Genomic DNA, 20,506 nt, shown 5'->3' with positions numbered 1-20,506 from the left:
TTAAAAAAAATGAAGTAACTCTGAATATTTTAAAAGTATATAAAAAAGTTATATGCTAGAGGTTAAAATTGATTTACAATAAAATGGATATAAATGGAAACAATTTATACTAGGTCTATGATTTAGATCCATATGGATATTTATGAATACGTATGTTTTTGCTGACTCAAAACATGAAATGATATACATTTCAGTAAAATACTGGAGTCTTATATGTATATTTCCACAGTGTCACCACGTATAATTACTCACAGATCTTAAAAACTGGTTTACATAGGAATTTCTGGTTTGCTACATCCTGCTTTTTCCCTCTGGCTTTTCTTTAATAGTTTCATCAGTTTATGTACAACATCTGCATTCCATGAACCCTGGGGCAGTAGGATCATCACTGATAAGAAAGATAAGTCTGAGGCAGAATATAAATCAGACTGATCTTTACCTAGGATAACCTCTAGCAGAGAATAAACCTTTAGCCTTCTGGACAATGACTAGATCCAGTCACTCCATTTCCCTTGAAGTTAATCCAAACTAATCTGAATGCATTCACTGCAGAGCCTTGACACTGAAACCACTTCTTAGGTCCTTCACTGGAATGAAACCAAACCTCTTTACTTTGGGGAAGGTTCAGCTGGTAAGTTCCAGAGAAGAGAACTTCAGTTTGCAGACCTCACACAAAGTGATTACACAAGTTAGACACGTGCATCAATCCTTTCAACTGTAGTCTTCCAAGGGGACTGTTGGGTTTTGTCACTTTGCTAAGTGCTGACTTCAGATCCATTTGTAAACTGAAAAGCAACAAAGGTGTCCTTGCAGATAAGAATGGATACTTTGAAGTTGCTGCTAGCAAGTTTAAATATTTAGGGTCAAATATATATACATATATACATATATATATATATATATATACACACACACACACATATACATATATACATACATATATACATATATATATATATATATATATATATATATATATATATATATAATGTAACCTATATAAGTACTATCACTTTTCCATGATTATTTTTAGTGGAAGTAAAAGTAATAAAGGTGGTAACAATAGTAGAAGTGGTAGGAAGAGGAGTAACAGCCATCGTGCAAGGACCGTCACATAAATTACCAAGTTTCACAGATGTTCTTCAGGTTTTATTCATTTATTCATTTTACTGATGAGAAAGCTGTCAGCTGATTGGAGCCTATATTACATGCAACTCCAAATCACAGACTCTTTTGATCTCTTAAAACTAGCTACAAAACTAGTGGTAATTCATGAACACTGAATAGTCAGATTAAATATATGTGACTTATATGAAGGTTGGTAAATACTTCTAGAGTTTCCAGAAGCCACTGAGGATACTGTTCTTAATATTTCTGCACTCTTTCTTGCCCTTTTGCATGATCTAAGATCTGTTGAGGTAATATTTATGCATTGGCATTGAATAATAAATTATTCTAGTGGTTGTTGACTTGGTGTTATTCTAAATCTCAGCCCCAAACTAAAGTAATGAATTTCTGCTTTCCAATAGGGAATCAGTGACCCTGTCTCTCTGGGCCTTTTCAGAAGTTTTATGTACCTTCCTTAACTGTTTTCCACAACAGTGGGTATCTATCTGATCCACCTGAGTAATCCATGGTGGGAAGGTCCCAGGCATTGAAGTACTTAGCATTAAAAATATATGAAGGGGAAAAAAGGTAATGAGGTAATGCACATCTGTATGAAAAACCTAGAGCTTTACTGCTTATCACAATCCATCCCCCAAATTGCCTGTCATGAAGACACAAAGTCATAATAGCAAAAAATTGTGTGTGTGTGCACACCATGCCACAAAAATGCCCAAGGTTTTATATGAATTTGAAAACTCTGTTCTTCTTTAGCTTGTAGATTGCTGTCAGGCAGTCACAATCTCCTTTAGACAATGGTTGGAATCCATTCAGGACAGAATGATACTGACCTAAGTTAAGATGAGCCATTTTTATTTGGGAAAGGAACCCAAATGAAGAAAACAGAAGGCTTCCTGATGATCAACAAACAAAAGACAACATAGCCCTACTTTCTGCATGAAGAATTGAGGATATTATGCTGGATTCATATCCTATTTATCTTCCATTCTACTTCTTAAGAAATAGCTTGTTGTTGTTTGTTGCATTGAGTTGGTTCTGACTCATAATGATCCAATGAACAACAGAATGAAATACTGCTTGGTCCTATGCCATCCTCACAATTGTTGCTATGTTTGAGCCTATTGTTGCAGCCACTGTGTCAATCCATCTCATTGAGAATCTTCCTCTTTCTCATTAGCTCTCTACTTTACCAAGTATAATGTCCTTCTTGAGAGATTGGTCACTCTTGATAACATGTCTAAAGTATGTAAAATGAAGTCTCACTATCTTCTCTTCTAAGAAACATCTTGGCTGCACTTCTTCCAAGACAGATTTGTTTGTTCTTCTGGAAGTCTGTGGTATATTTAGTATTTTTCACCAATACCGAAATTCAAATGCATCAATTCCTCTTTGGTCCTCCTTACTCATTCTCCAGCTTTCACATGCATTTGAGGCTTTTGAAAATACCATGGCTTGGGTGGGAATATCTTAGTCCTCACAGTGACATTTCTGCTTTTTAACACTTTAAAGAGATATTTTGCAACAGATTTACCCAAAGATGTGTTGTTGTTTTTTGACTTCTGCCTCTATGAGTACTCAGAAGAAAGATTGGGCAATCTACTTCTGCAGTGATACCGCCTTGGAAACCCAAGGAGGGGTCACTATGAGTTGGGTCCGACTCCATGGCACAACAACAACAACAACAACATTTATGGGTACTGATTATGCATCCAAGTAAAACAAAATTGTTGACAAATTCAGTATTTTCTGTTTATCATGATGTTGGTTTTGGTCCAGTTGTGAGGATTTTTGTTTTCTTTAAACTGAAGTGTAATCCATACTGAAGGCTGTAGTCTGATCTTCACCAATAAGTGTTTCATGTCTTCACTTTTGGCAAGCAAAATTTTGTCATCTGTATATCACAAGTTGTTAATGAGTCTTCCTCTAATTTTGATGCCACATTTTTCATACAATCCAGTTTCTTGGATTATTTGTTCAACATTTAGTTTGAATAAGTATGGTGATAGGATATAATTCTAACACACAACTTTTCTGATAATAAACCATGCAATATCTCCTTGTTCTGTTTGAACAACTGCCTCGTGGTCTAAGTTTCCCCATAAGGACCTATGTGTAGGAGCATTTGAGCTTTTCAGCACCATGTGTGAAAGATCCTCATAATCACTCTCACTTTAGGAATAAAGAATGAATGCAAATGTGGGCTATTACTTCCACAGAGAATGCTCTGTTTGGAACCCCTTTGTGTCAGTGATGTAAACAGTTAAGGCGTTTTACAGTTAACTGAAAGGTTAGAGTTTGGACTCCATTGAGAGGTGTTGCAGAAGAAAGTCCTGGTGATCTACTTCTGAAAAAATCAACCATTAAAAATCCTATGGAGCACAGTTCTACTCTGGCACATATGGGGTTGCCACGAGTCAGAGTTGACTCAACAGCAACTGGTTTAGTGTCTGTGGGTTGTAGTCATAGCAGAATTAAAGGTCATAAGTTGTTTAAATTAAAAAAAAAAAAAAAAAAAGATTCCCTGATAATTCTTTTCCCTAAATGAAATGAAGTAATTAATATTTTTATTTATCTATGAGAAAACATGGTTTCTATTAGAAAAGTAAAGGATAATATGATGATAAAACAAATGGTAGTAAACATTAACTGGATTAAAGAAAACATAGAAAGGGAGCTAAGGTAAAACAAGAGCAAACATAATTTAAAATGCTTTATAATCAGTTATTACTTACATGAACTTTGCAAAAAATAATGACAGCAATTCAGGAAATAAATAGGGTTCAGAAAATCTCTTACTATATAGAAAAGACTAAGGAATGGGAAAAATAACAGGATGTGGGAGATATAGAGGATTAAAACATACAGGTAATGATCTGAAAAAGAAATCAGAGAACAGTGGAATGGAAATAGTATTTAAGGTCAAATCAAAAGATTCTAAAAATAGAAGAAAATCTAGAAGAATAGCAATAGAAGCAATACTGGGAAAATTCAATCTGAACAGACAAGGTTATCTGCATTCATGACAATGCTAGTTTTAGACTCTTTCACCATGAAGACAGAAAGGAATGGAGATTCAGTGTCTAGTAAACCCTTCTGTGGCCAAGAATGCTAAACCCAATCAGAAATTATAACGCTCACACATCCTTAGTGAATAAATTACTCAAAGAAATTCTCTTCACTTGAGAAAGGAGTAAAACAAATGATCAAAAAATAGCTGGAGTCTGTGATCACCATGATAACATTGGGGAAAGGGAGGACACCAAATTGTGCATATAAGATAGACGACAGAGGCTAATACCAGTATATCTGCAATACTGCATTACCCTTAATACCAAACACCAGTCTTAAGATAAACACATAAACATCTGGGAAGATGAGATGGGGGTCAGTGATAAGGATTATATTCTAGACCAAAGATAGATTCAGCTGAGGCTGATCTTGCACAGATACCAGTGACACAAAATACCCACAATCCTTACAGAAACAACACAAGACAGACATAGAGCAATCCCTCACAGTCACTTTGGAAGAGAGATCCAATGAATCCACTGACTCAGGACCATAGTATTGGGGGACACCAAACTCAAATGGCACAACAAAACACATAAAAAGTTTGTTCCACAACCTACATTGGCGAGTAGTGACTGGGGTCTTAAAAGCTTTCAAAGGGCCATCTAAGATGCAGTTTAATGAGTGGTCTCCACTAGCCACTCCTCAGAAGGAAGTTTGGACAATCTACTTCTGTAATGATACTGCCTCAGAAACCCAAGGAGGGGTGGCTATGAATCAGCTCCAACTCAATGGCAGTGAGTTAGTTGTCATTGGAAGCAAAGAAGAGTGCAAAAAACCATGGGCATTTGGAAAAAATCAGCCCTAGGACATGACAGACCTTGAGACCAGAAGAACTAGATGGAGTCTGGCTACCTCTGTCAACCACTCAGAGGGAGATCTATGTAGGAGATCTCAGACAGAGAGGGAGAACAATGTGGAACAAAACTCAAAATCATTTGGAAAAAAAAAGGGGGGAGGGCAGGTTTACTGGTCCGATAGAGCCTGGTGGAACCACTGAGACTATGGTCCCTAACTGCCCTTCAGGTCTGGAATTGAACCCACACCTGTGGTTTCCAGCCAAATGAAAGACAGGTATAGGAGTTGAACATTTACCTGAGTTAGATACCCTGGAGAGAAAAATCATGGGAGAAAGAAGGGCTGTTTATGCGTGGGGAGACAGTTCAGGGGGCAAGAGTGCATGGAAGGATGGACACAGGGAAGAGGTAACTATCGGAAGGAAGTTGGAGGGGAGCTGTTGCATTGTGGTAAATTGTAGTCAATGTCATGAGACAAAGTGTATGTGAACTGTTGTATGGAAAGTGAATTTGCTGTGTAAATTTTCACCCAAATCACAATAAAAAAAGAAAAAGAGCAAAGAAAAATCTGAAAGTGGAAATTTTATTAATAAAAGGAAAAGCAGTAAGCACTGAAAGTATTTAAACATAAAATTAATTAGTAATGATGGTGATAAATAAAATATATTAATATAAAGTCACTGTCATAAATGATTTTTAAAAAGGAGGTCCATAATATAAAATAACATTTATAATTTGGACCTAGAATACTAAGCTTACAATCCTATATTATATTTACTGAAATGGGAACAAAGAAGACATGTTGTTGTTGTTGTTATGTGCCAATGAGTCAGACCTGACTCATAGCAACCCCTCTTTGGGTTTCCGAGGTGGTATCACTAGGGAAGTAGATTGCCCAACCTTCCATCTGAGGACTGGCTGGTGGGTTTGAACCTCTAGCCTTCTGGTTAGCAGCCAAGTGCCTTAGACACTATGCTACCAGAGCTCCTAAAGAAGATATAAAGAAACAAAAATGTGCTTACTAATGCACTGTGCATAAGTAGTTTGTAGATATCACTCTGTCCTTCAATAGTAACTCAGAAAAAGATGCTATTATAATTCTAATAATAATAGCATAGTCTGGAATAAATCAACAACAACAACAACAAAAACAAAGACAATGCAATCCAAGGAAGAATATAAATTTATACCATTTATATAATGTTGTAAATGAACATGATATCAGTTATAATAATAAATGTAATTAATGGAACACCTTCATTAAAGAGAAATAATCTTGCTAAGTCAAATCTTCCAATAAGATTTAAGGTAAACCAGAACACAGAAAAATATGGAAAACTTATAAATTCCTTTTATGGAAATAATGAAAGTCTAATGCTGACATTTGACTCTCATATAACTGCAATTCCTACAGAAAATATTTAAAATCAAATTCCATAGTATATTAATAACGATACAAAATTAGAATTATTATAAAAATCAGAATTATTTCTGGAATGGAGAATAGTTCAACATTAGGAAAAACTAATTGTATGCTCATCTTTAAAAAATTTCATTGGTCTCATAGTGCCTGGTGGAACCCCTGAGGCTATGGCCCTTAGCTGCCCTTCATGTCTGGAATTAAACCCACTCCTGTGGCTTCCAGCCAAACAAAAGACAGACATAGGAGCTGAGCATTTACATTAGATAGAAACACTCCTTGGAGAGATCAATCATGGGAGAATAGAAGGGCTGGGTATGCACAGGGAAACAGCTGGGGGGGAGCAGGAGTGGCATGGAAGGGAAGGACACAGGGAAGAGGTGGCTATGGGAAGGAAGTGAGAGGAGAGCTGTTGCCTTATGGAAGATTACAGTCAATGCCATGAGACAAAGTGTATGTGAACTGCTGTATGGAAGATGAATTTTCTCTGTAAACTTTCACCCAAATCAGAATAAAATTATGTATATATAACCCACCAGCCACTCCTTGGAAGGAAGGTTGGGGATTCTACATCTGTAGTGATACTGCCTTGGAAACCCAAGGAGGGGTCACTATGAGTCGAGGCCGACTCTATGGCACATAACAACAATAACAAATATATATGTTGTTGTTGTTATGTGCCGTCGAGTCGACCCCGACTCATAGCAACCCCTTCTTGGGTTTCCGAGGCAGTATCACTACAGAAGTAGGATTGCCCAACCTTCCTTCTGAGGAGTGGCTGGTGGGTTTGAACCGCCAGCCTTCTGGTTAGCAGTGCTTTAGCCACTATGCTACCAGAGCTCCCACAAATATATATATATATATATTCTATGTCCACTTCTAGTTTAAGAACTTCTAATAAGCTAACAATGCAATACCTTCTTAGCATCAATAAAATTTTCTTGTGTCACTGTCCTTAAATGAAATGTTATTCAATCAGAAAGAAATATTACAAGATGTGAATATTACTAAAGAGATCATTAATTTAGGTAGTTCAGATATATCAGATGTTAAGAATGCTAAGAACAGATAAGCAATAAGAGTGTTTTTAATATTTGGCTAGTATTTCAAAAACTTTACAAGTGAAAAATCATGATTGATGAATATTTTTGAGTAGAATAATGACTTGGCTGACCGCATTTTCCAGGACATCTAATTTTTATGTAGTAAGAGAAGTTTTATGTATTCGTCACCACTGACACCTGGTGATAACTTTCTGGAAAAAAAAATGGAAGCATAATTCTGAGTGTGTTGAGTCCCTTTGTTAAGGTTTTGCAATGCATTGGATTATGTTGTTGACAATGCCTTTTCCAAACTCCAGATGGTGTTTTTTTTTTTTTTTTTTTTCCCATGGAGAAGGAACTCAACTAGTGTAGCCTTCCAGGGCTCTTGTTCCACGTCTTTCTTTATTCCATAGAGTTAGAGTATGTTACCGTATTGGAGAAGAAACTGGCAGATACAATCCAACTCTTCTCTCTGCTTCCTCTTTTTTTCCATTTTTTGAGAATCAGGCTAACTGCCTAGAGCACATGTTCTTGTCTGTTCCACCATGATAAAATTTATTTGGCCAATCTGCTCTGCTGGGAGGTCTGCTCTAGTCCAGCTATTTATGACTGGATGAGCACATCTGTCCAATTCTAGTGGTCACTCTTAGGAAATCTACTTGCACAGAAGTGTAATCCACTTTTTCAAATATCAGCATTATCACTATTAATGATATTTGTATATCTGCTTTTTCCCTTGTCATTCTCTTAGTTGTTTCACAACTGAAATGGAGAGTGCTATCTGTAGCCTAACCCAGGACTTGGAATGATGACAAATAGATGGAGAGTAGAAAATGGGAGTTTAAGACATGCAGAAGAATAGTTTTGGATGTGACTACTATTCATGACCTACAATTTAGATATTTTTGATTTTGATGATTAGTAATGAATAGTATTAGGAATCAGCAAACTTTTCTTGTAAAAGGTCAGGATTTTATTTTAGAATTTTCTGGGCTATAGAGTCTCTCTCCCAACTAACTCAACTCTGCCATTATAGCACAAGAACAGCCATAGACAGTAGGCAAAAGAATCAGCATGGCTATGTTCCAATAAAACATTATTTACAAAAACAGTCAGTGCTAACTTTGCCCTGCAAGCCTAGTATAAGGATCTCTGAGCTATATTGTGTAATGTGGGTGATGGTTTAAATTTGGTGATTGCTTTTGGTATTTCCTTTACTATAATTTAGTAACAGTAAAAGTTAACATTGATTGACATACTGAGTTCCTAAAAATGGGCTAGGGATTATATATATATAATTTTATTTAATGTTCATAATAGTCCTATGAACTGATATTGCAAATGATCTAATGAATTGTCAAAAGGACCTGTTAACTGGTATCAATGTACAAATATCATTCCTTGTCCATATGACACTCGTGTGATTATTTTTCCACTATGCATTTCATCTTTTTGTAATGTAGCATTTCTGTGACAAATACAAAATAGAGATAAATTTTTCCCATGTCTTGGGATATATATATTTTAACTAGATTTTTCTTGAACAGAACATCAGATTTTTTTATTATTATTAAAGAAAAAGAAGCTAGAAATTAAAGCAAAGTGAGTACATGCAAGACAAAAAAAGTGTGTCATAATGGACAAGTATACTAATGGCCTTTCAAGAATTGAAAATTCTTTAAATAACTGAAAAATATAGTTTATATTATTCAATACTCATCTGGTATTTCCACAGGAGGGCCAGATAGTCAACTAAACAAACCTATGAGAATTTTATTCTATCACAGTCTGTCTTAAGCAAGTAGATCTAACCAGGGTCATATATATGCACAAAAGTGACCCGAGTCAGGTTGAAAAGGCTTGCATATATATGGGTGTCTGAACTTCTACCTTTAGCAATTCATTTCTTTTAGGCTAGCATTGTCTTTTCTTTGCAGTCTTCTGTTAAGGTACAAATAATCTGTGTGACATAACACCTTGTTTAACTTAACAGACTCTTGTTGTTGTTGTTATGTGCCCTCAGTCGGACCTGACTCATAGCGACCCCTCTTAGGAGAAGTTAATTTAGTATTTTACATTATTCCCTGACAGGAAAATTTATGAGCACTAGGTATGGCGTAGGGAGTGATCCAACACCATTAAGTCTATTCTGACTCATAGTGACTCTAAAGGACAGACTCTAAAGGAAACCCACAGGGTTTCCAAGGCTATAAATCTTCACAGAAGCAGACTGCCTTGGAGTGGCTGGTGGGTTTCAATCACCAACATTTTGGTTAGTAGCCTGATGCTTTAAGGACAGTGCCAAAATGATGAAGAATGGGGAAATTGAGGCATGTCTAAAATAAATTGTATCTGCTTAGTTGTTTCTGAAGTCAGTTGGTGGTGTGGCTGAAATACACCTTTATGTGGCAAATGATTGCATAAAAATCTTGGTAACACAATCTGCATTGCAGTTTGTTGGAATATTTCACCCACTTTTTAAATTTCTATGAGTGTTTCATTTTGGTTTTAGTTATATACCAATTTCCCAAATCTATTTTTAACCCTTTGGCCCTCTCAAAGTGAAGCCTGAGATAATTTTGTTATAATCCCTTCAGTAGCATTTGGAAAGTCTTACAAAACTGAGCAGTGCAATTTATACTGGTAGATTCTGTCTGTGCTAGAAAATGCCACCTAAAGAAATGGTTAAAATAAATAAAAATGTTAAAACAATTTTAATAAAAACTTAGAAATGCCAGTGTTTAATTAAGGAGCTCTGTTGGTACAGTGATTATGGTATTTAGCTGCTAAGCAAAAGGTGGTGGTTCTGAATGCAATAGCTGCTCCGGAGAAGAAAGTTGAGGTAGTCTACTTTGGTAAAGATTTACAGTTTTGAAAAACCAGTGGGGGTCACTATGAGTCAGAATCAACTTGATGGCAGTGAGTTTGGTTTGGCTTGCTTTTTTAATCAGGCCTTTTACATTTTTTCAGTAAAAAAAGTTAAATTATTGGTTTAATCTTTTTCTGTAGTATATAAATATATTGAGTTGGGAAAAACCCAAATTTATTTTCCAAGTATCATTAATACTTAAACATAAATGCCTTCAAGGGAAAGTAAAAACATATGCTATTTAATGAGCTTGTTCTTAAGTCATCAAAGCACTGCTTGCTAGGATTCCTTGATATAGATATGTATGTACATATGTGTTCATCAATCTTGTCCTATTATGTTCTTTCTCTGCCTCTGTCTCACACATAAACACACATATACACACACTTTACTATTTTATTATTATTATTTTACTACCTTTTCTGGTCTATGATGTAAAAACTTTCCATGGCAAAGGTGATTTAGGTTGAATGTTAGAAACCACCTTTAGGTCTGATTAATTTTGGTGTGGGTTACATACACCATGGAATGTTCCAGGCCCTTCCATCCAAACATGTGAAGTCCAGAGCCTTACATGCTCTTTCTTTTCTTTAATTCCCAAGCTTTTGGGCCTCCACATTAGTCATCTATCAAATTTTAAGCTGTGGATAGGTAAAATGTCCAATCAAGGCTTTCTTGTTTGTTAGTTTTTTGGGGTTTTTTTTTGGTATATTTTTAAAGTTTTTTTTTCTTCTTTCCCAAATCAATGAAATATTTACACTATTAATTGAAGGGAGTTTTCTTTTTTTCCTCCCCAATTAGCCATAGGTAAATTGTTATTAATTATATTCAATCAGCTCTTAATGTTTATGGCAACACTGCATCCATGAATATTTGAGAGCTAATAGAACAAGAGCCATTCAAGTTCTGGCATTACTCTGTGAAACAAGGTATGGTTCTCCATGAAGATGACAAATGAATTAGGAGAATACCACCAGCCAGGGTGTGGAAAGGTATTTGTGGAGTGTCAGAAACAGTGCTTTTATCTTTTGGCAAAAGAAGCCACTGATGATTTGCTGCAGTAGATTCAATTTCCACTGGAAATAATTTCTACTTGGATTTTTACACAAATGTTAATAAACAGCAGATGAAAAAGTGCTGGCACAAAACCAGTCTCAATGTTTGTGCAATATTTATTTTAACTAAACTCAACACAAAATAAATTTTAAAATGCCCAGGCAACATAGATTATCACATCACCTTGAATATTGTTTCTTATTTGAGCACCTTCCACTTTCTCAGCCATTTTTTTTTTTAATTTCATATCCCTCCAAACTGTCACAAGTATAAAAAACATCTCAAACATATTTATACTTCTAAAAATGATCTTTGGATAGATTCTGTGCAAAGATTTTGGGTAGACATATGATTTAATCTCATATCTCTTTCTCAAAAGCCAAACTCACTGCCATCAAGTGGATTCTGACTCATAGAGACTCTCATTAGGTTTCCAAGGCTGTACATTATTATTATTATTATTTTACTTTTATTGTGGTGAAAACCTATATAACAAGATATTTGCCAACATAACAACTTCCACTTTTACAGCTCTGGGACATTGATTACATTTTTCATGTTGTGTCACTATTTTTGTCCTTCTATGTATAAAGTGTCCTATATATAAATGTTATTCTATGTATAAACTTTTCCTTGACTTTTTACAATAGTGGACTAATGCAATATTTGCTCTTCTGTGACTGACTTATTTCACTCAGCATAATGTCCTCCAAGTTCATCCACATTACGTGGGGTTTTGGAAATTCTACATTATTTTTTAGGGTCCATTGTAGGTATATACCACAGTTTGTTTATCCATTCCTCAGTTGATGGGCACTTAGGTTGTTTCCATCTCTTTGCTATTGTGAATAATGCTGAGATGAACATGGGTGTGCATATGTCTATTTGTGTCCTGCCTCTTACTTCTTTAATGAAATCTGGGTCAAATTATATTTCTATTTCTAACTTTCTAAGGAATCACCATGTCAATTTCCACAGTGGTTGTATCATTTTATGGTCCCACTAGCAGTATACAAGAGTCCCAATCTCTCCACATCCTCTCCAGCATTTGTTACCTTGTCATGTTGAAATTTCCTATTAATACTGGGAGGAGATAGTATCTCATGGTTGTTTTCATTTCATCTCTCTAATGGCAAATGATTGCAAACATTTCCTCACATGTTTGTTGACTGCCTGAATATCTTCTTTGGAGGAATTGTCTGTTCATATCTTTGGTCACTTTTTTAATTGAATTGTTTGACTTTTTGATGTTGAGGTTCTAGAGTTCTTTATAAATGTCAGGGATAAATTCTTTGTACAAAATGTCATTACTGAATATTTTTTTTTTTCCCATTCTGTAGGTTCTCTTTTTACTCTTTTGGAGAAATATTTTGACACACATAAGAATTTAAGTTTTAGAATGTCTCAATCATCTACTTTTTCTTCTGCTGTTTGTGCAACTTAGGTTATGCTTGATAGTCAGTTTATGCCATAAGTTAGGGCCCTTAAGTCTGCCCCTATTTGTTTTGAAGAACTTAATAGTTTTAGGTTTCACATTTAAGTCTTTGATCCACCTGGATTTAGTTTTTGTGTATGGTGTGAGGTATGGATCTTGTTTTATTTTCCTGCAAATGGATAACCAGTTTTATCAGCACGATTTGTGAAAGAGATTATTGCTTTCCCATTTAATGAATTTCAGCCCTTTATCAAAGATCAATTGACCATAGGTGGATGGATCTATTTCTGGATTCTCAATTCTGTTCCACTGGTATATGTGTCTGTCATTGAACCAATACCAGGCTGTTTTGACAACTGTGACTGTATAGTAAGTAGGTTTTGAGATCTGGTAGTGTGAGACCTTTTACTTTGTTCTTCTTCAGTACTGCTTTGCCTATCTGAGGACTCTTCCCTTTCCATATAAAGTTAGTGATTGGTTTTTCCATATCCTTAAAGAATGTTGACAGAAGTTAGATTGGGATTTCATTGACCATATAGATTGCTCTGAGCAGTATTGACACTTTTAGACTGTTCAATATTCTTATCCTTTTGCATGGTATGTTCTTTCATTTATATATATCTTTTATAGTTTCTTCAAATAGTGTTTTGTAGTGTTCTTTGTATAGGTCTTTTGGGTTCTTGGTAAGATTTATTCCCAAGTATTTTATCTTTTTGGTAGCTGTTGTAAATGGTGGGAACTCCAGTGGCATAGTGCCTAAGGCATTTGACTGCTAACCAGAAGGCTGGTGGTTCAAACCCACCAGCCACTCCTTGGAAGGAAGATTGGGCAATCTACTTCCATAGAGACACTGCCTTGGAAACCCAAGGAGGAGTTACTATGAGTCAGGATCGACTTGACAAGAGTGAGTTTTTTTTTTTTAATTGTAAATGGTATTGATTTCCTTATTTCCTTTTCAGAGACCCTTTTGCTGGTGTAGAAGAATACAACTGATTTTGTATGTTGATCTTGTATCCAGCCACTATGCTAAATCTTTCAATTAGTTCCAGTAATTTTCTTGCTGACTCTCTTGGATTTTTCTATGTATAGGATCATATTATTTGCAAATAGGGATGGTTTTACTTCTTCCTTATCAATTTGGATGTTTTTGATTTCCCTTTCTTGCCTTATTGTCATGGCTAGGACTTCCAATACAATATTGGCTAGAAGCAGATATTGAGGACATCCTTGCCTCGTTCCTGTTCACAAAGGGAATGCTTTCAGTCTCTCTTCATTGAGAATAATGTTGGCTGTGGGCTTTGCATATATGCCTTTTATTATGTTGAAGAATTTCCCTTCTATTAATATTTTTCTGAGAGTTTTTAATCAAGAATGCGTGTTGGATTTTATCAAATGCCTTTTCCTCATCTATTGCTATGATCATGTGATTCTTTTCCTTATGTGATGGATTATGTCAACTATTTTTCTATAGTTGAACATCCCTGAATACCTGATATCACTCTCAGTTAGTCATGATATATAAATACACACACACACACACACACATACATATACATATACATATGTATGTGTATATATATATACATATAAATATATAATATGTATATATATATATATATATATGCATATATACACACACATATATATATATGTTGTTGTTGTTGGAGTCTATTGGGTAGGATTTTGTTGAAGGCTTTTGCATCTATATTCCTGAGGGATATTGGTCTGTAGTTTTTCTTTCTAAGTGGTGTCTGCTAGGTTTTGATATCAGAGTTATGCTTGCTTCATAAAATGAATTTAGGAGGATTCCATTATTTTCTATGTTCTGGAACAGTTTTGAGTAGGATTGCTGTCAACCCTTCCCTGAATGGTTGGCACAATTCTCCAGTGAAACCATCTGGGCCAGGACTTTTTTTTTGGTAATATTTTCATGACTTGTTCAAATTCTTCTTTTGTTATGAGTCTGTTCAAATTTTCTACCTCAGTCTTTGTTAGTTTAGGCAAGTAGTATGTTTCTAGAAATGTATCAATTTCTTCTACATTTTCAAATTTGTTGGAGTGCAGTTCTTCATAGATTCTGATGTTATTTTAATTTCTGTTGGTCTGTTGTGACATTACCCTTTTATTTCTTATTTGTATTATTTGGATCTTCTTCTTTTCCTTTGTTAAGTTTGCCAGTGGTTTGTCTATTTTATTAACATTTTCAAAGTACTGACTTCTAGTTTTGTTGATTTTTTTCTATTGTTTTTCTGTTTCATTTATTTCTGCTCAAATCTTTTTTATTTCTTTTATTCTGGTGAATGTAGTGTTTTTTTTTTTTTTTTGCTGGTCTTTTACTAATTGTTGGAGATGTTGGGTTAAGGTGTTGATTTTGGCTCTTTCTTCTTTTGTGATGTCTGCATCTATTACTATATACTACTCTGTGATCACTGCATTTGCTGTGTCCCAAAGATTTTGGTGTGTTGTGTTTTCATTCACATTTGATTAAAGAGTTTTAAAGTTCATTTTTCATTTTTTCTATTGTTGTTGTTGTTGTTTGCTGTTGACTCGGCCAAGACTCATAGCTACCCCTCCTTGGGTTTCCGAGGGAGTATCACTACGGAAGTAGGATTGCCCAACCTTCCTTCCAAGGAGTGGCTGGTGGGTTTGAACCACCAGCCTTCTGGTGAGCAGTCAAGTGCCTTAGGCACTATGCTTCCAGAGCTCCTATTTTTTCTATTACACCTTCATTTTTTAGGAGGGTGCTATTCAGTTTCCAGGTGTTTGCTCTTTTTCTATTGGTTTTCCTAGTGTTGATTTATAATTTTACAGCATTGTGATATGAGAAGACGCTTTATAGTATTTCAATGTTTTAAAACATATTGAGGCTTGTTTTGTGGCCTAACACATGATCTATCCTGGAGAATGTTCTATGTGTGCTGCAAAAAAATATATATTTCACTGTTGTTGGGTAGAATGTTCTGTTCTTGTCTATAAGGTCAAATTGGTTGATCATATTGTTTAGTTCTTTTACATCTTTGTCAAGTTTCTTTCTAATTGTTCTATCTCTTACTGAAAATGGTGTATTAAAGTCTCCTACTATGACTGTGGGAGCTCTGGTGGCATAGTGCCTAAGGCATTTGACTGCTTACCAGAAGGCTGGTGGTTCAAACCCACCAGCCACTCCTTGGAAGGAAGTTTGGGCAATCTATTTCCATAGTGATGCCCCCTAAAAAACCCAAGAAGTGGTCACTATGAATTGGGATCGACCTGGAGACAGTGAGTTTAGTTCTTTTTGTACTACGTCTGTGAAGTCATCTATTTGTTTTTCAATTCTGTTAAAGTCTGATTTATGGGTTTTGGGGCTCTTTCATTGGGTGCATAGATATTTATTATCATTATGGTGTCTTGTTGAATTGATCCTCTAATCATTACATAACACAATTCCTTGTCTCTTATGATTGTTTTTGTCTTAAAGTCCATTTAATCAGAAATTAATGTTGCCATTCCTTCACTTTTACAATAACGGGCTCATCCACTATTTGTTCTTTTGTGATTGACTTATGTCACTTAGCTTAAGAGGGGCAGCAGTCACACGGAGGGAAAGCTGGACAGACAGGAATGCATAGAACAGAAGGCACAGGGAGGAAGCAGTCACAGGGAGCAGAGGGGAGGAGAGTTTTTTTATGTTTGGGGATAGTAATTGGCACCATGAAATCAAATGTATATGAACTGTTGAATGTAAAACAATTTTGCTTTGTAAATTTACATGCAAAGCACAATTTAAAAAAAAGAAAAAGAAAATAAATTAATATTGTCACGCCTCCCCTTTTCTGGTTGCCATTTGCTTGGTATATCTTTTCCCAACCTTTGATTTTTAGTCTATTTTTGTCTTTGTGTCTAAAGTGAATCTCTTGCAGACAGCATATGGATGGGTCATGCTTTCCTATTCAGTCTGCAATTGTCCATTTCTTGAGTGGTGCATTTAATCCATTGACATTCAGTGTAATTATTGACAAGTATGAAGTTATTGATGTCACTTTATGTGTTTTTTCACAGTGTTGCTGATTTCTTTGTTCCATATAATTTTCTGTGCTGAACTCATTTTGTTTATGTATCTCATTGTCCTCTCCTTCATTGATAATGTTTTAGTATTTGCTAAATATTTGTGCTTGTCCTATTTTTTATTTTGATGCAAAGATTTATTATTTGTCTTTGAGATTACCCTGTGACATAATGTTTTCACCAAGTTTAAAACAGTCTGTTCTATCTCTCAATTGTCTTGACTTCCTCACCATGTAGAAGTTCTGTAACTACACTATTTATGTCCTCTGTTTAGATTGTAGTTGTCCTCATTTACCAGTTGATGTCTCTGGTTCCCTGTTTACAGTCTTGTAAGCTTATTTTACTTTGGATACTTCTATAAACAGGCTGGTGTTATCATGTGTGTTAAGCATTGAATGTTTGCCATTGTTGGTTCTCTTTTGGAAGGACTCCCTTTAACATCTCTTGTAAGGTTGGTCTAGTTTTAACAAATTTCCTTAATTTCTGCTTATCTGGAAATCTCCTAATTTCACTCTCATATTTGATAGATAATTTTACTTGTTATACAATTCTTGGTTGGAGATTTTTTTCATTTAGGGTTTTATATATATGTCATTCCATTGCCTTCTTGCCCACATGGTTTCTGCTGAAAATTAGGGCTTAGTATTATTGATTTTCTTTTACAGGTAACTTTTCATTTTTCCTGTGCTGCTTTCAGGATTCTTTCTTTGTCCTTGGTTTTGGTGAGCTTGATTATGATATGTCTTGGTGATTTTCTATTGAGGTCTATTCTATTTGAGGTTCCTTGAACTTCTGGAATGAACATATTCTAATCTTACATCATATTAGGAAAATTCTCTTCCAACAAATATTCAACAATTTTCCTTGTATTTTTGTTTGTCTTTTCCTATTCTGGAATTCCAATTATGCATAGCTTATTCCTCTTGATGGTATCCCACATGAAACTTAGGGTTTCTTCATTATGTTTCAATCTTTTGTCTGATTTATCCCTTAGCAAAATAGTATCGAGGTACTTGTCATCAATCTCATTAATTCTGTCTTCCATTGATTCAATTTCCACAATTTTGTCCCTTCAATGTATTATCTATTTCTGAAATCTTAGTATTAATCTTCTGGATTTCTATTTGTTGTTTTTGTATCATTTCTAATTTTTGTTAATTTTGTCAATTTGTTTTCCTAAATTGTTCTAGAATTTGGTCTTTGTTTTCTTTAATTTTTTTAGTGTCATTTTGTCAGTTTTTTCAGTGTTTTCTTTGATCTGTTTTTCAGTCTGTTGAAGGTACTCAAATATAATTCTTTTGAATTCCTTATCAGGGAGTTCCAATGCTTTCTTCCTCAGGGATGTTTTCTTGGTTTGTATCCTGGTCCCTTGTTTCTACTATTTTATCTTGCTTCTTTGTGTGTACTGTGATGTTCTGTTGTCTCCAAGAACTTGTGGTGGTGTTGTATTTATGTTTAATGTATGAAAGAGAATGAGAGTGTGTGCACAGATCTGTGTTTATTGTTTATAAGGAGCAATTAAGGGTGAGTTGATTTAGTATTGGCCACCATTTATCATTGGTTACTTGGTGCAAATGGAAGTGGTGGCCCTCACTAAGTGGGTGGGTCTGCAGGAGGTGTAGTTATGGTTGGGTTGTGTTGGAACTGTTGCTGTCTTCCACTCAGACAAAAAAAATTTAAAAAATCAAAGAAATAAAAGAAAGAGAACAAAAAACTCAAACTGCATAAAGAGGAACATTTATAGAAAAAGAAGAAAAAGGTAATGTAATAAATGGGAGGAAGAACTTTCAAAATATATTAAAAAACAATAAAAGAAAGGCAATGAGAAAAAGAAAAAGTCCACAATATATGGAGAAGGAGGAAAGAGAGAAAAAAACAAGAAACAAGAGTAAAAGAATAGTAACTAAAAAATGGAAAAATTCAGAAGGTAAAACAAGAACAAGGGATGGAAAAAACCAAAAGAAAGAAAAAAAGGGAAGCAGGAAAAGGGAAGATAAAAAAATAAAATTAAAAAAAAAAAAAAAAAGATATTTAAAACAAACGATCAAAACAAAGCTGGGGGAAGGGTACAGCACCCAGGCTCTGTCAGGGCACAGCCAGGGTAGAATTCCTGCTTGTCAAGAAGGTGGGTGGAGGTGGGAGATGGTCATATCTCTGTTCACCAAGAGTGTGTGGGGTATGATAGTAACAAGGTGAATATCATACCTTTCCAGTCATCATCCTCCAATGTATCTGCCTATGTCATCCTTGGAAAGCAAAGCCCACTCCTATGTCACTGTTCAGGTAAGAATCCCACTTGCATAAATACAAAATGGTCATGCCCACTGCTTGCAAATATTCAAAATGGCTACACCCTCTGTATGGCTGCTGCAGTACACAGGTCTGTTTGTCTCCTTCTTTGCTATTATCCTATCTGGTTGTCAGGCAGCAATGTAGTCCTTTAGTGAGCAGAGCTGATTTTTAATACTCAAAATAGCTGTGCCCTCAGGATAGCTGGCAGTCCACAGCTCTGTTTGTCTCCTTACTCACTGTTTTAATTCAGGTTCTTCTACTAGTTGGTATTTAATCCACTTTTTTTATCATTGCCTTCAAAGCTCAGGGTTCCAGGATCCTCTTCTGTATCATTTTCAATTAGTTTCTCATTGTTTGTTGCAGAGGGTCTGGGTAGCTTCTCTGCCTCTTCTACCACCTTGTCAGAACTTCCAAGGCTGTAAATCTTTATAGAAGCAGATCACCCTATCTTTCTTCCATGGAGCAGCTGGTGGGTTAGAACCACTAACCTTTTTGTTAGCAGCCAAGTGCCTTAACTACTTTACTACCAGGGATCATATCTAGAATAGTCTCATATTTGCTTATTTTCCATTGATGGGAGTAATATCAAATGATGGTTTGCTGCCTTGGTTGTTGTTCTTCTTTTGTACATTATTTTTTATATTTTTTACATGAAATTCTCAAATTAAATATTCAAAAATAAGTCTGAGAAAGGCTTGTGGGGATAGAGAGGCATTGGTGGTTCAGTAGCACAATTCTGGCCTTCTATACAGAGATTTCTTTTCAATTCCCAGCCAATGCATATCATATGTAGCTATAACCCATTTGTCAGTGGAGGCTTATGAGTTGCTATGATGCTCAACAAGTTTTAGCAGAATATTCAGACTAAGACAGACTAAGAAGAAACACCTGGCCATCTATTTCTGGAAACCAATTAATGAAAACCCATAAATCACAATTATCTGATCTGCAACCAATCATAGGGATGGCACAAGACAGAGTTGCATTTTTTTTTCTGTTGTGCATGGGGTCATCATGTGGTAGCCAACCTGAGGGCAATTAATAACACCAACAACATTTTAAAATAAGACCCAATGATGAAGCCATCTCTGTGGAATTCCATCTGTGCTGATGCAACCTAACACACATTGTTTCTCTGGCAGCAGGTGATATGTATCATGCAGTGATAAAATCAATAACTTATGCACCAAAGGTACATATGATAAGTGTTTAATGGTAACAACATTTGGAAATTATAGAAGATTAATTAACTTATGTGCTAGTTTCATAGTTCCTACATCCTAGCAGCATCATTTGAAAAAAATCATAGTTCAGATGACTACTGACAAAATACAGTTTAAAATACAAAGCCCAGTG

Source organism: Orycteropus afer, unplaced genomic scaffold (genome assembly GCF_000298275.1).
Source record: "Orycteropus afer afer isolate SDZICR_OR568_19922 unplaced genomic scaffold, OryAfe1.0 scaffold00090, whole genome shotgun sequence".
In the NCBI taxonomy this organism is placed as follows: domain Eukaryota; kingdom Metazoa; phylum Chordata; class Mammalia; order Tubulidentata; family Orycteropodidae; genus Orycteropus; species Orycteropus afer.
The sequence above is the reverse complement of the archived record's forward strand: the minus strand, read 5'-3'. Positions refer to the sequence as shown.